Below are 13,368 nucleotides of genomic sequence, written 5' to 3' on the forward strand. Positions count from 1 at the left end.
ATGAGGGCACAAAATGATCCATTCACAAGTAGGCCTTTTCCTTGACATTATCAGGACATGACAGGCATAATCACCAGTGCTACAATAACATATCGCACACATCCGGGTTATCAGAAGACCAAAATGTATCTCTGAGGCCTTAGTTGACTTATAAACAGACCCCAGTCATTCATCTGATAAGTAAAAAAAAATGGAAATAGTCTCAAATCTCCTTCTCAACACGAAACTCAATAGAACTCCGAATTTAACACATTCCTATCTTATTTTTAACATCAAGATCAGGGGAGAGCGCGAACGCAGTCCCCCACTACCAGAAATTATGCAATCGAGATTTCCACATTTGAGAAATTCGCAGGGGTCAGCACAGCCGGAGTGCAATGGCTGAGCCTCGAACTGGGTGAACCGCCTTCGTGATCACGGTGTCTCCCTTGCCAGGTAAGTATGAGTTGTACACGTTGGTAGAGGAGCACTCCTTCCAGGACAAAGGTGTTTGACTCACGGTTACCACTTCTACTACTGATAATACCACATCATATTGAACAGGGTTTAATGACGTTTACGAATACAGTTGCGGACAAGGCGAAAAAAAAGCAATACATTTTGTTTTACTATATTATATCACGGACCGACTATTTTCCCATCAAGCAACACGGTATAAATTATATATGCATTGAATTTGTTTTCTAAATGTCCGTCTACATAATCACATTCATTGGTGAACAACTGTAGCCTAATATATTTGTGGTGGTGTCTTCCGGGTTATCAGAAGACCAAAATGTATCTCTGAGGCCTTAGTTGACTTATAAACAGACCCCAGTCATTCATCTGATAATTTAAAAAAAATGGAAATAGTGACAAATCTCCTTCTCAACACGAAACTCAATAGAACTCCGAATTTAACACATTCCTAGCTTATTTTTAACATCAAGATCAGGGGAGAGCGCGAACGCAGTCCCCCACTACCAGAAATTTTGCAATCGAGATTTCCACATTTGAGAAATTCGCAGGGGTCAGCACAGCCGGAGTGCAATGGCTGAGCCTCGCCCTGGGTGAACCGCCTTCGTGATCACGGTGTCTCCCTTGCCAGGTAAGTATGAGTTGTACACGTTGGTAGAGGAGCACTCCTTCCAGGACAAAGGTGTTTGACTCACGGTTACCACTTCTACTACTGATAATACCACATCATATTGAACAGGGTTTAATGACGTTTACGAATACAGTTGCGGACAAGGCGAAGAAAAAAGCAATACATTTTGTTTTACTATATTATATCACGGACCGACTATTTTCCCATCAAGCAACACGGTATAAATTATATATGCATTGAATTTGTTTTCTAAATGTCCGTCTACATAATCACATTCATCGCAATAAACTGAAGTGTTTTAATATGCCTAAATACAATTTGGCAGAATACCTCACTTCACATTCTCACTGCAACAAAAAAAAAACCTGCAGAAATGTCTGTGGAATGGATCTGCATCTTGGAACAACAGAATCCATCTTATTGACTGATTTTATCAGGAAATAAGTGGACCAGGGACATGTCTGTGGCGTGGTAATGGTTGACCAGGGAAATGTCTGTGGAATGGTAATGATTGACCAGGGAAATGTCTGTGGCATGGTAATGATTGACCAGGGAAATGTCTGTGTTATGGTAATGGTTGACCAGGGAAATGTCTGTTGTCATGGAAATGGTTGACCAGGGAAATGTCTGTGGCATGGTAATGGTTGACCAGGGCAATGACTGTGGCATGGTAATGGTTGACATTTACTGTGGTCTTAAATGACAAACTGTCCTATAAATGATTTAATAATCTAGCAAATAAAAGACCTCAATCCAGATTACGTCATGAGGGCACAAAATGATCCATTCACAAGTAGGCCTTTTCCTTGACATTATCAGGACATGACAGGCATAATCACCAGTGCTACAATAACATATCGCACACATCCGGGTTATCAGAAGACCAAAATGTATCTCTGAGGCCTTAGTTGACTTATAAACAGACCCCAGTCATTCATCTGATAAGTAAAAAAAAATGGAAATAGTCTCAAATCTCCTTCTCAACACGAAACTCAATAGAACTCCGAATTTAACACATTCCTAGCTTATTTTTAACATCAAGATCAGGGGAGAGCGCGAACGCAGTCCCCCACTACCAGAAATTATGCAATCGAGATTTCCACATTTGAGAAATTCGCAGGGGTCAGCACAGCCGGAGTGCAATGGCTGAGCCTCGCCCTGGGTGAACCGCCTTCGTGATCACGGTGTCTCCCTTGCCAGGTAAGTATGAGTTGTACACGTTGGTAGAGGAGCACTCCTTCCAGGACAAAGGTGTTTGACTCACGGTTACCACTTCTACTACTGATAATACCACATCATATTGAACAGGGTTTAATGACGTTTACGAATACAGTTGCGGACAAGGCGAAAAAAAAGCAATACATTTTGTTTTACTATATTATATCACGGACCGACTATTTTCCCATCAAGCAACACGGTATAAATTATATATGCATTGAATTTGTTTTCTAAATGTCCGTCTACATAATCACATTCATCGCAATAAACTGAAGTGTTTTAATATGCCTAAATACAATTTGGCAGAATACCTCACTTCACATTCTCACTGCAACAAAAAAAAAACCTGCAGAAATGTCTGTGGAATGGATCTGCATCTTGGAACAACAGAATCCATCTTATTGACTGATTTTATCAGGAAATAAGTGGACCAGGGACATGTCTGTGGCGTGGTAATGGTTGACCAGGGAAATGTCTGTGGAATGGTAATGATTGACCAGGGAAATGTCTGTGGCATGGTAATGATTGACCAGGGAAATGTCTGTGTTATGGTAATGGTTGACCAGGGAAATGTCTGTTGTCATGGAAATGGTTGACCAGGGAAATGTCTGTGGCATGGTAATGGTTGACCAGGGCAATGACTGTGGCATGGTAATGGTTGACATTTACTGTGGTCTTAAATGACAAACTGTCCTATAAATGATTTAATAATCTAGCAAATAAAAGACCTCAATCCAGATTACGTCATGAGGGCACAAAATGATCCATTCACAAGTAGGCCTTTTCCTTGACATTATCAGGACATGACAGGCATAATCACCAGTGCTACAATAACATATCGCACACATCCGGGTTATCAGAAGACCAAAATGTATCTCTGAGGCCTTAGTTGACTTATAAACAGACCCCAGTCATTCATCTGATAAGTAAAAAAAAATGGAAATAGTCTCAAATCTCCTTCTCAACACGAAACTCAATAGAACTCCGAATTTAACACATTCCTAGCTTATTTTTAACATCAAGATCAGGGGAGAGCGCGAACGCAGTCCCCCACTACCAGAAATTATGCAATCGAGATTTCCACATTTGAGAAATTCGCAGGGGTCAGCACAGCCGGAGTGCAATGGCTGAGCCTCGCCCTGGGTGAACCGCCTTCGTGATCACGGTGTCTCCCTTGCCAGGTAAGTATGAGTTGTACACGTTGGTAGAGGAGCACTCCTTCCAGGACAAAGGTGTTTGACTCACGGTTACCACTTCTACTACTGATAATACCACATCATATTGAACAGGGTTTAATGACGTTTACGAATACAGTTGCGGACAAGGCGAAAAAAAAGCAATACATTTTGTTTTACTATATTATATCACGGACCGACTATTTTCCCATCAAGCAACACGGTATAAATTATATATGCATTGAATTTGTTTTCTAAATGTCCGTCTACATAATCACATTCATTGGTGAACAACTGTAGCCTAATATATTTGTGGTGGTGTCTTCCGGGTTATCAGAAGACCAAAATGTATCTCTGAGGCCTTAGTTGACTTATAAACAGACCCCAGTCATTCATCTGATAATTTAAAAAAAATGGAAATAGTGACAAATCTCCTTCTCAACACGAAACTCAATAGAACTCCGAATTTAACACATTCCTAGCTTATTTTTAACATCAAGATCAAGGGAGAGCGCGAACGCAGTCCCCCACTACCAGAAATTTTGCAATCGAGATTTCCACATTTGAGAAATTCGCAGGGGTCAGCACAGCCGGAGTGCAATGGCTGAGCCTCGCCCTGGGTGAACCGCCTTCGTGATCACGGTGTCTCCCTTGCCAGGTAAGTATGAGTTGTACACGTTGGTAGAGGAGCACTCCTTCCAGGACAAAGGTGTTTGACTCACGGTTACCACTTCTACTACTGATAATACCACATCATATTGAACAGGGTTTAATGACGTTTACGAATACAGTTGCGGACAAGGCGAAAAAAAAGCAATACATTTTGTTTTACTATATTATATCACGGACCGACTATTTTCCCATCAAGCAACACGGTATAAATTATATATGCATTGAATTTGTTTTCTAAATGTCCGTCTACATAATCACATTCATTGGTGAACAACTGTAGCCTAATATATTTGTGGTGGTGTCTTCCGGGTTATCAGAAGACCAAAATGTATCTCTGAGGCCTTAGTTGACTTATAAACAGACCCCAGTCATTCATCTGATAATTTAAAAAAAATGGAAATAGTGACAAATCTCCTTCTCAACACGAAACTCAATAGAACTCCGAATTTAACACATTCCTAGCTTATTTTTAACATCAAGATCAAGGGAGAGCGCGAACGCAGTCCCCCACTACCAGAAATTTTGCAATCGAGATTTCCACATTTGAGAAATTCGAGAAATTCGCAGGGGTCAGCACAGCCGGAGTGCAATGGCTGAGCCTCGCCCTGGGTGAACCGCCTTCGTGATCACGGTGTCTCCCTTGCCAGGTAAGTATGAGTTGTACACGTTGGTAGAGGAGCACTCCTTCCAGGACAAAGGTGTTTGACTCACGGTTACCACTTCTACTACTGATAATACCACATCATATTGAACAGGGTTTAATGACGTTTACGAATACAGTTGCGGACAAGGCGAAAAAAAAGCAATACATTTTGTTTTACTATATTATATCACGGACCGACTATTTTCCCATCAAGCAACACGGTATAAATTATATATGCATTGAATTTGTTTTCTAAATGTCCGTCTACATAATCACATTCATTGGTGAACAACTGTAGCCTAATATATTTGTGGTGGTGTCTTCCGGGTTATCAGAAGACCAAAATGTATCTCTGAGGCCTTAGTTGACTTATAAACAGACCCCAGTCATTCATCTGATAATTTAAAAAAAATGGAAATAGTGACAAATCTCCTTCTCAACACGAAACTCAATAGAACTCCGAATTTAACACATTCCTAGCTTATTTTTAACATCAAGATCAAGGGAGAGCGCGAACGCAGTCCCCCACTACCAGAAATTTTGCAATCGAGATTTCCACATTTGAGAAATTCGAGAAATTCGCAGGGGTCAGCACAGCCGGAGTGCAATGGCTGAGCCTCGCCCTGGGTGAACCGCCTTCGTGATCACGGTGTCTCCCTTGCCAGGTAAGTATGAGTTGTACACGTTGGTAGAGGAGCACTCCTTCCAGGACAAAGGTGTTTGACTCACGGTTACCACTTCTACTACTGATAATACCACATCATATTGAACAGGGTTTAATGACGTTTACGAATACAGTTGCGGACAAGGCGAAAAAAAAGCAATACATTTTGTTTTACTATATTATATCACGGACCGACTATTTTCCCATCAAGCAACACGGTATAAATTATATATGCATTGAATTTGTTTTCTAAATGTCCGTCTACATAATCACATTCATCGCAATAAACTGAAGTGTTTTAATATGCCTAAATACAATTTGGCAGAATACCTCACTTCACATTCTCACTGCAACAAAAAAAAAACCTGCAGAAATGTCTGTGGAATGGATCTGCATCTTGGAACAACAGAATCCATCTTATTGACTGATTTTATCAGGAAATAAGTGGACCAGGGACATGTCTGTGGCGTGGTAATGGTTGACCAGGGAAATGTCTGTGGAATGGTAATGATTGACCAGGGAAATGTCTGTGGCATGGTAATGATTGACCAGGGAAATGTCTGTGTTATGGTAATGGTTGACCAGGGAAATGTCTGTTGTCATGGAAATGGTTGACCAGGGAAATGTCTGTGGCATGGTAATGGTTGACCAGGGCAATGACTGTGGCATGGTAATGGTTGACATTTACTGTGGTCTTAAATGACAAACTGTCCTATAAATGATTTAATAATCTAGCAAATAAAAGACCTCAATCCAGATTACGTCATGAGGGCACAAAATGATCCATTCACAAGTAGGCCTTTTCCTTGACATTATCAGGACATGACAGGCATAATCACCAGTGCTACAATAACATATCGCACACATCCGGGTTATCAGAAGACCAAAATGTATCTCTGAGGCCTTAGTTGACTTATAAACAGACCCCAGTCATTCATCTGATAAGTAAAAAAAAATGGAAATAGTCTCAAATCTCCTTCTCAACACGAAACTCAATAGAACTCCGAATTTAACACATTCCTAGCTTATTTTTAACATCAAGATCAGGGGAGAGCGCGAACGCAATCCCCCACTACCAGAAATTATGCAATCGAGATTTCCACATTTGAGAAATTCGCAGGGGTCAGCACAGCCGGAGTGCAATGGCTGAGCCTCGCCCTGGGTGAACCGCCTTCGTGTTCACGGTGTCTCCCTTGCCAGGTAAGTATGAGTTGTACACGTTGGTAGAGGAGCACTCCTTCCAGGACAAAGGTGTTTGACTCACGGTTACCACTTCTACTACTGATAATACCACATCATATTGAACAGGGTTTAATGACGTTTACGAATACAGTTGCGGACAAGGCGAAAAAAAAGCAATACATTTTGTTTTACTATATTATATCACGGACCGACTATTTTCCCATCAAGCAACACGGTATAAATTATATATGCATTGAATTTGTTTTCTAAATGTCCGTCTACATAATCACATTCATTGGTGAACAACTGTAGCCTAATATATTTGTGGTGGTGTCTTCCGGGTTATCAGAAGACCAAAATGTATCTCTGAGGCCTTAGTTGACTTATAAACAGACCCCAGTCATTCATCTGATAATTAAAAAAAAATGGAAATAGTGACAAATCTCCTTCTCAACACAAAACTCAATAGAACTCCGAATTTAACACGTTCCTAGCTTATTTTTAACATCAAGATCAGGGGAGAGCGCGAACGCAGTCCCCCACATAAGAGATTTCCACATTTGAGAAATTCGCAGGGGTCAGCACAGCCGGAGTGCAATGGCTGAGCCTCGCCCAAGGTGAACCGCCTTCGTGATCACGGTGTCTCCCTTGCCAGGTAAGTATGAGTTGTACACGTTGGTAGAGGAGCACTCCTTCCAGGACAAAGGTGTTTGACTCACGGTTACCACTTCTACTACTGATAATACCACATCATATTGAACAGGGTTTAATGACGTTTACGAATACAGTTGCGGACAAGGCGAAAAAAAAGCAATACATTTTGTTTTACTATATTATATCACGGACCGACTATTTTCCCATCAAGCAACACGGTATAAATTATATATGCATTGAATTTGTTTTCTAAATGTCCGTCTACATAATCACATTCATCGCAATAAACTGAAGTGTTTTAATATGCCTAAATACAATTTGGCAGAATACCTCACTTCACATTCTCACTGCAACAAAAAAAAAACCTGCAGAAATGTCTGTGGAATGGATCTGCATCTTGGAACAACAGAATCCATCTTATTGACTGATTTTATCAGGAAATAAGTGGACCAGGGACATGTCTGTGGCTTGGTAATGGTTGACCAGGGAAATGTCTGTGGAATGGTAATGATTGACCAGGGAAATGTCTGTGGCATGGTAATGATTGACCAGGGAAATGTCTGTGTTATGGTAATGGTTGACCAGGGAAATGTCTGTTGTCATGGAAATGGTTGACCAGGGAAATGTCTGTGGCATGGTAATGGTTGACCAGGGCAATGACTGTGGCATGGTAATGGTTGACATTTACTGTGGTCTTAAATGACAAACTGTCCTATAAATGATTTAATAATCTAGCAAATAAAAGACCTCAATCCAGATTACGTCATGAGGGCACAAAATGATCCATTCACAAGTAGGCCTTTTCCTTGACATTATCAGGACATGACAGGCATAATCACCAGTGCTACAATAACATATCGCACACATCCGGGTTATCAGAAGACCAAAATGTATCTCTGAGGCCTTAGTTGACTTATAAACAGACCCCAGTCATTCATCTGATAAGTAAAAAAAAATGGAAATAGTCTCAAATCTCCTTCTCAACACGAAACTCAATAGAACTCCGAATTTAACACATTCCTAGCTTATTTTTAACATCAAGATCAGGGGAGAGCGCGAACGCAGTCCCCCACTACCAGAAATTATGCAATTGAGATTTCCACATTTGAGAAATTCGCAGGGGTCAGCACAGCCGGAGTGCAATGGCTGAGCCTCGCCCTGGGTGAACCGCCTTCGTGATCACGGTGTCTCCCTTGCCAGGTAAGTATGAGTTGTACACGTTGGTAGAGGAGCACTCCTTCCAGGACAAAGGTGTTTGACTCACGGTTACCACTTCTACTACTGATAATACCACATCATATTGAACAGGGTTTAATGACGTTTACGAATACAGTTGCGGACAAGGCGAAAAAAAAGCAATACATTTTGTTTTACTATATTATATCACGGACCGACTATTTTCCCATCAAGCAACACGGTATAAATTATATATGCATTGAATTTGTTTTCTAAATGTCCGTCTACATAATCACATTCATCGCAATAAACTGAAGTGTTTTAATATGCCTAAATACAATTTGGCAGAATACCTCACTTCACATTCTCACTGCAACAAAAAAAAAACCTGCAGAAATGTCTGTGGAATGGATCTGCATCTTGGAACAACAGAATCCATCTTATTGACTGATTTTATCAGGAAATAAGTGGACCAGGGACATGTCTGTGGCGTGGTAATGGTTGACCAGGGAAATGTCTGTGGAATGGTAATGATTGACCAGGGAAATGTCTGTGGCATGGTAATGATTGACCAGGGAAATGTCTGTGTTATGGTAATGGTTGACCAGGGAAATGTCTGTTGTCATGGAAATGGTTGACCAGGGAAATGTCTGTGGCATGGTAATGGTTGACCAGGGCAATGACTGTGGCATGGTAATGGTTGACATTTACTGTGGTCTTAAATGACAAACTGTCCTATAAATGATTTAATAATCTAGCAAATAAAAGACCTCAATCCAGATTACGTCATGAGGGCACAAAATGATCCATTCACAAGTAGGCCTTTTCCTTGACATTATCAGGACATGACAGGCATAATCACCAGTGCTACAATAACATATCGCACACATCCGGGTTATCAGAATACCAAAATGTATCTCTGAGGCCTTAGTTGACTTATAAACAGACCCCAGTCATTCATCTGATAAGTAAAAAAAAATGGAAATAGTCTCAAATCTCCTTCTCAACACGAAACTCAATAGAACTCCGAATTTAACACATTCCTAGCTTATTTTTAACATCAAGATCAGGGGAGAGCGCGAACGCAGTCCCCCACTATCAGAAATTATACAATCGAGATTTCCACATTTGAGAAATTCGCAGGGGTCAGCACAGCCGGAGTGCAATGGCTGAGCCTCGCCCTGGGTGAACCTCCTTCGTGATCACGGTGTCTCCCTTGCCAGGTAAGTATGAGTTGTACACGTTGGTAGAGGAGCACTCCTTCCAGGACAAAGGTGTTTGACTCACGGTTACCACTTCTACTACTGATAATACCACATCATATTGAACAGGGTTTAATGACGTTTACGAATACAGTTGCGGACAAGGCGAAAAAAAAGCAACACATTTTGTTTTACTATATTATATCACGGACCGACTATTTTCCCATCAAGCAACACGGTATAAATTATATATGCATTGAATTTGTTTTCTAAATGTCCGTCTACATAATCACATTCATTGGTGAACAACTGTAGCCTAATATATTTGTGGTGGTGTCTTCCGGGTTATCAGAAGACCAAAATGTATCTCTGAGGCCTTAGTTGACTTATAAACAGACCCCAGTCATTCATCTGATAATTTTAAAAAAATGGTAATAGTGACAAATCTCCTTCTCAACACGAAACTCAATAGAACTCCGAATTTAACACATTCCTAGCTTATTTTTAACATCAAGATCAGGGGAGAGCGCGAACGCAGTCCCCCACTACCAGAAATTATGCAATCGAGATTTCCACATTTGAGAAATTCGCAGGGGTCAGCACAGCCGGAGTGCAATGGCTGAGCCTCGCCCTGGGTGAACCGCCTTCGTGATCACGGTGTCTCCCTTGCCAGGTAAGTATGAGTTGTACACGTTGGTAGAGGAGCACTCCTTCCAGGACAAAGGTGTTTGACTCACGGTTACCACTTCTACTACTGATAATACCACATCATATTGAACAGGGTTTAATGACGTTTACGAATACAGTTGCGGACAAGGCGAAAAAAAAGCAATACATTTTGTTTTACTATATTATATCACGGACCGACTATTTTCCCATCAAGCAACACGGTATAAATTATATATGCATTGAATTTGTTTTCTAAATGTCCGTCTACATAATCACATTCATCGCAATAAACTGAAGTGTTTTAATATGCCTAAATACAATTTGGCAGAATACCTCACTTCACATTCTCACTGCAACAAAAAAAAAACCTGCAGAAATGTCTGTGGAATGGATCTGCATCTTGGAACAACAGAATCCATCTTATTGACTGATTTTATCAGGAAATAAGTGGACCAGGGACATGTCTGTGGCGTGGTAATGGTTGACCAGGGAAATGTCTGTGGAATGGTAATGATTGACCAGGGAAATGTCTGTGGCATGGTAATGATTGACCAGGGAAATGTCTGTGTTATGGTAATGGTTGACCAGGGAAATGTCTGTTGTCATGGAAATGGTTGACCAGGGAAATGTCTGTGGCATGGTAATGGTTGACCAGGGCAATGACTGTGGCATGGTAATGGTTGACATTTACTGTGGTCTTAAATGACAAACTGTCCTATAAATGATTTAATAATCTAGCAAATAAAAGACCTCAATCCAGATTACGTCATGAGGGCACAAAATGATCCATTCACAAGTAGGCCTTTTCCTTGACATTATCAGGACATGACAGGCATAATCACCAGTGCTACAATAACATATCGCACACATCCGGGTTATCAGAAGACCAAAATGTATCTCTGAGGCCTTAATTGACTTATAAACAGACCCCAGTCATTCATCTGATAAGTAAAAAAAAATGGAAATAGTCTCAAATCTCCTTCTCAACACGAAACTCAATAGAACTCCGAATTTAACACATTCCTAGCTTATTTTTAACATCAAGATCAGGGGAGAGCGCGAACGCAGTCCCCCACTACCAGAACTTATGCAATCGAGATTTCCACATTTGAGAAATTCGCAGGGGTCAGCACAGCCGGAGTGCAATGGCTGAGCCTCGCCCTGGGTGAACCGCCTTCGTGATCACGGTGTCTCCCTTGCCAGGTAAGTATGAGTTGTACACGTTGGTAGAGGAGTACTCCTTCCAGGACAAAGGTGTTTGACTCACGGTTACCACTTCTACTACTGATAATACCACATCATATTGAACAGGGTTTAATGACGTTTACGAATACAGTTGCGGACAAGGCGAAAAAAAAGTAATACATTTTGTTTTACTATATTATATCACGGACCGATCTTTTTCCCATCATGCAATACGGTAGAAATTATATATGCATTGAATTTGTTTTCTAAATGTCCGTCTACATAATCACATTCATTGGTGAACAACTGTAGCCTAATATATTTGTCAGTATTCAGAGATCGCAAGTAAACAATTCAACTTGAACAAAAATGGGGGAATGTTTATCCGACTGGTCGCTCAGGAGCCAAAAGCAGATGACGTCAGACGTATGGAAGACATGTGACTTGAGCTCGTAGGAAGAGGAAGGAGTCAGCGCTGCGTCGATGTGACGAATAATATAGTCTACTATATACTGTATATACTGTATATATATATATATATATATATATATATATATATATATATATATATATATATATTTATATATATATATGGTAATATATATATTGTTCCTGATTGCTTGGTAGAGTGTAAACAACACAAAATAAATTATAGGTGCACCAGAGAGTTGAGTGTACAAATTATTTTTAAAAATATATATTATTTAGGCCATTGTTTACTGTAGGCTAATTATTCAAGAGAATGCTTGAATGTATTTAAATGCAGGGCTAGTAGGTTGTGTGATGAAATGAAGTAAGAGTAAGGACTAATTGATAACAGGCCAGAAAGCTGAACAACACCAGCATAATGACATACGAGAGAGTCTGCTCCAATGAAGAACAACAAATGGTACAGGTATTTTATAAAGGGCTACAGCAAAGCAAAATAAAAAATAAGTGTCAATAAGTTAAAAGGACATTAGGGTCACATGATCAAGGTGGGGTAGCGGGAGGGAGCCTAGTGGTTAGAGTTGCTGGATCGATCCCAGAGCTGACAAGGTAAAAATCTGTCGTTCTGCCTATGAACAAGGCAGTTAACCCACTGTTCCTCGGTAAATAAGAATTTGTTCTTAACTGACTTGCCTAGTTAAATAAAGGTGAAATTAAAATACATCTAAATCGCCAAGCTCCTAAAACCATTCTTCTCAAAAAGGGACGACGCAAATTACCACCATGCAAATGAATAATTGGTTTAGGAGACAAGATAAGAATCTAGTCTATTAAAACAGACAGAGCAGGTCATCTTGATTGTGCGACCTTTGTGACCCTTTAAGCAATGGGAGGGTGTAGATAAGGATGTTCTTATGCACAACATGTAACGTTTTTCTTCTGGTGAAAGAGAGGAGGACCAAAATGCAGCGTGGTCATCTTTATACATCTTTAATGAAAGATGAACAATATACAAAACAAGAACCGTGAAAAACCAAAACAGTCCTATCTTGTGTAACAAACACAAAGACAGGAAACAAACACCCACAAAAACCCAACGCAAAACAGGCTACCTAAATATGGTTCCCAATCAGAGACAATGACTAACACCTGCCTCTGATTGAGAACCATATCAGGCCCAAACACAGAAACAGACAAACTAGACACACAACATAGAATGCCCACCCACCTCACGTCCTGACCAACACTAAAACAAGGAAAACACACAAGACCTATGGTCAGAACGTGACAAAACGCAACTCAGCGTTGCCTGGATACAGACTGTAACCATGTATTGTGTGGTTACGGCACCACAAAAACCCGGAGGACTTTGTTTTTAGGGCTATGACACTCACAGCCATGATAAAAATGTC

At 40.5% G+C, this 13,368-nt stretch overlaps 10 non-coding genes and 3 pseudogenes across 10 annotated transcripts; all 13 read right to left on the reverse strand.

The window, feature by feature from the left end:
• Nucleotides 1-279: 279 nt before the first annotated feature.
• Nucleotides 280-443, reverse strand: LOC139395787 (U1 spliceosomal RNA). The gene has a single exon (XR_011630586.1). It is a non-coding gene; the product is annotated as a U1 spliceosomal RNA (small nuclear RNA).
• Nucleotides 444-931: 488 nt separating this feature from the next.
• LOC139395834 (U1 spliceosomal RNA) lies at nucleotides 932-1,095 on the reverse strand. Its single transcript, XR_011630625.1, has one exon. It is a non-coding gene; the product is annotated as a U1 spliceosomal RNA (small nuclear RNA).
• Nucleotides 1,096-2,131: 1,036 nt separating this feature from the next.
• On the reverse strand, nucleotides 2,132-2,295 carry LOC139395831 (U1 spliceosomal RNA). Its single transcript, XR_011630622.1, has one exon. It is a non-coding gene; the product is annotated as a U1 spliceosomal RNA (small nuclear RNA).
• A 1,035-nt stretch (nucleotides 2,296-3,330) lies between these two features.
• LOC139395832 (U1 spliceosomal RNA) lies at nucleotides 3,331-3,494 on the reverse strand. The gene has a single exon (XR_011630623.1). It is a non-coding gene; the product is annotated as a U1 spliceosomal RNA (small nuclear RNA).
• Nucleotides 3,495-3,982: 488 nt separating this feature from the next.
• On the reverse strand, nucleotides 3,983-4,146 carry LOC139395838 (U1 spliceosomal RNA). The gene has a single exon (XR_011630629.1). It is a non-coding gene; the product is annotated as a U1 spliceosomal RNA (small nuclear RNA).
• A 488-nt stretch (nucleotides 4,147-4,634) lies between these two features.
• Nucleotides 4,635-4,807, reverse strand: LOC139395788 (U1 spliceosomal RNA; annotated as a pseudogene).
• A 488-nt stretch (nucleotides 4,808-5,295) lies between these two features.
• On the reverse strand, nucleotides 5,296-5,468 carry LOC139395789 (U1 spliceosomal RNA; annotated as a pseudogene).
• Nucleotides 5,469-6,503: 1,035 nt separating this feature from the next.
• LOC139395836 (U1 spliceosomal RNA) lies at nucleotides 6,504-6,667 on the reverse strand. Its single transcript, XR_011630627.1, has one exon. It is a non-coding gene; the product is annotated as a U1 spliceosomal RNA (small nuclear RNA).
• Nucleotides 6,668-7,155: 488 nt separating this feature from the next.
• Nucleotides 7,156-7,304, reverse strand: LOC139395795 (U1 spliceosomal RNA; annotated as a pseudogene).
• Nucleotides 7,305-8,339: 1,035 nt separating this feature from the next.
• On the reverse strand, nucleotides 8,340-8,503 carry LOC139395842 (U1 spliceosomal RNA). The gene has a single exon (XR_011630633.1). It is a non-coding gene; the product is annotated as a U1 spliceosomal RNA (small nuclear RNA).
• A 1,035-nt stretch (nucleotides 8,504-9,538) lies between these two features.
• LOC139395785 (U1 spliceosomal RNA) lies at nucleotides 9,539-9,702 on the reverse strand. Its single transcript, XR_011630584.1, has one exon. It is a non-coding gene; the product is annotated as a U1 spliceosomal RNA (small nuclear RNA).
• Nucleotides 9,703-10,190: 488 nt separating this feature from the next.
• Nucleotides 10,191-10,354, reverse strand: LOC139395833 (U1 spliceosomal RNA). The gene has a single exon (XR_011630624.1). It is a non-coding gene; the product is annotated as a U1 spliceosomal RNA (small nuclear RNA).
• Nucleotides 10,355-11,389: 1,035 nt separating this feature from the next.
• LOC139395840 (U1 spliceosomal RNA) lies at nucleotides 11,390-11,553 on the reverse strand. The gene has a single exon (XR_011630631.1). It is a non-coding gene; the product is annotated as a U1 spliceosomal RNA (small nuclear RNA).
• Nucleotides 11,554-13,368: the final 1,815 nt, after the last annotated feature.

Source organism: Oncorhynchus clarkii, unplaced genomic scaffold (genome assembly GCF_045791955.1).
Source record: "Oncorhynchus clarkii lewisi isolate Uvic-CL-2024 unplaced genomic scaffold, UVic_Ocla_1.0 unplaced_contig_4922_pilon_pilon, whole genome shotgun sequence".
Taxonomy (NCBI): domain Eukaryota; kingdom Metazoa; phylum Chordata; class Actinopteri; order Salmoniformes; family Salmonidae; genus Oncorhynchus; species Oncorhynchus clarkii.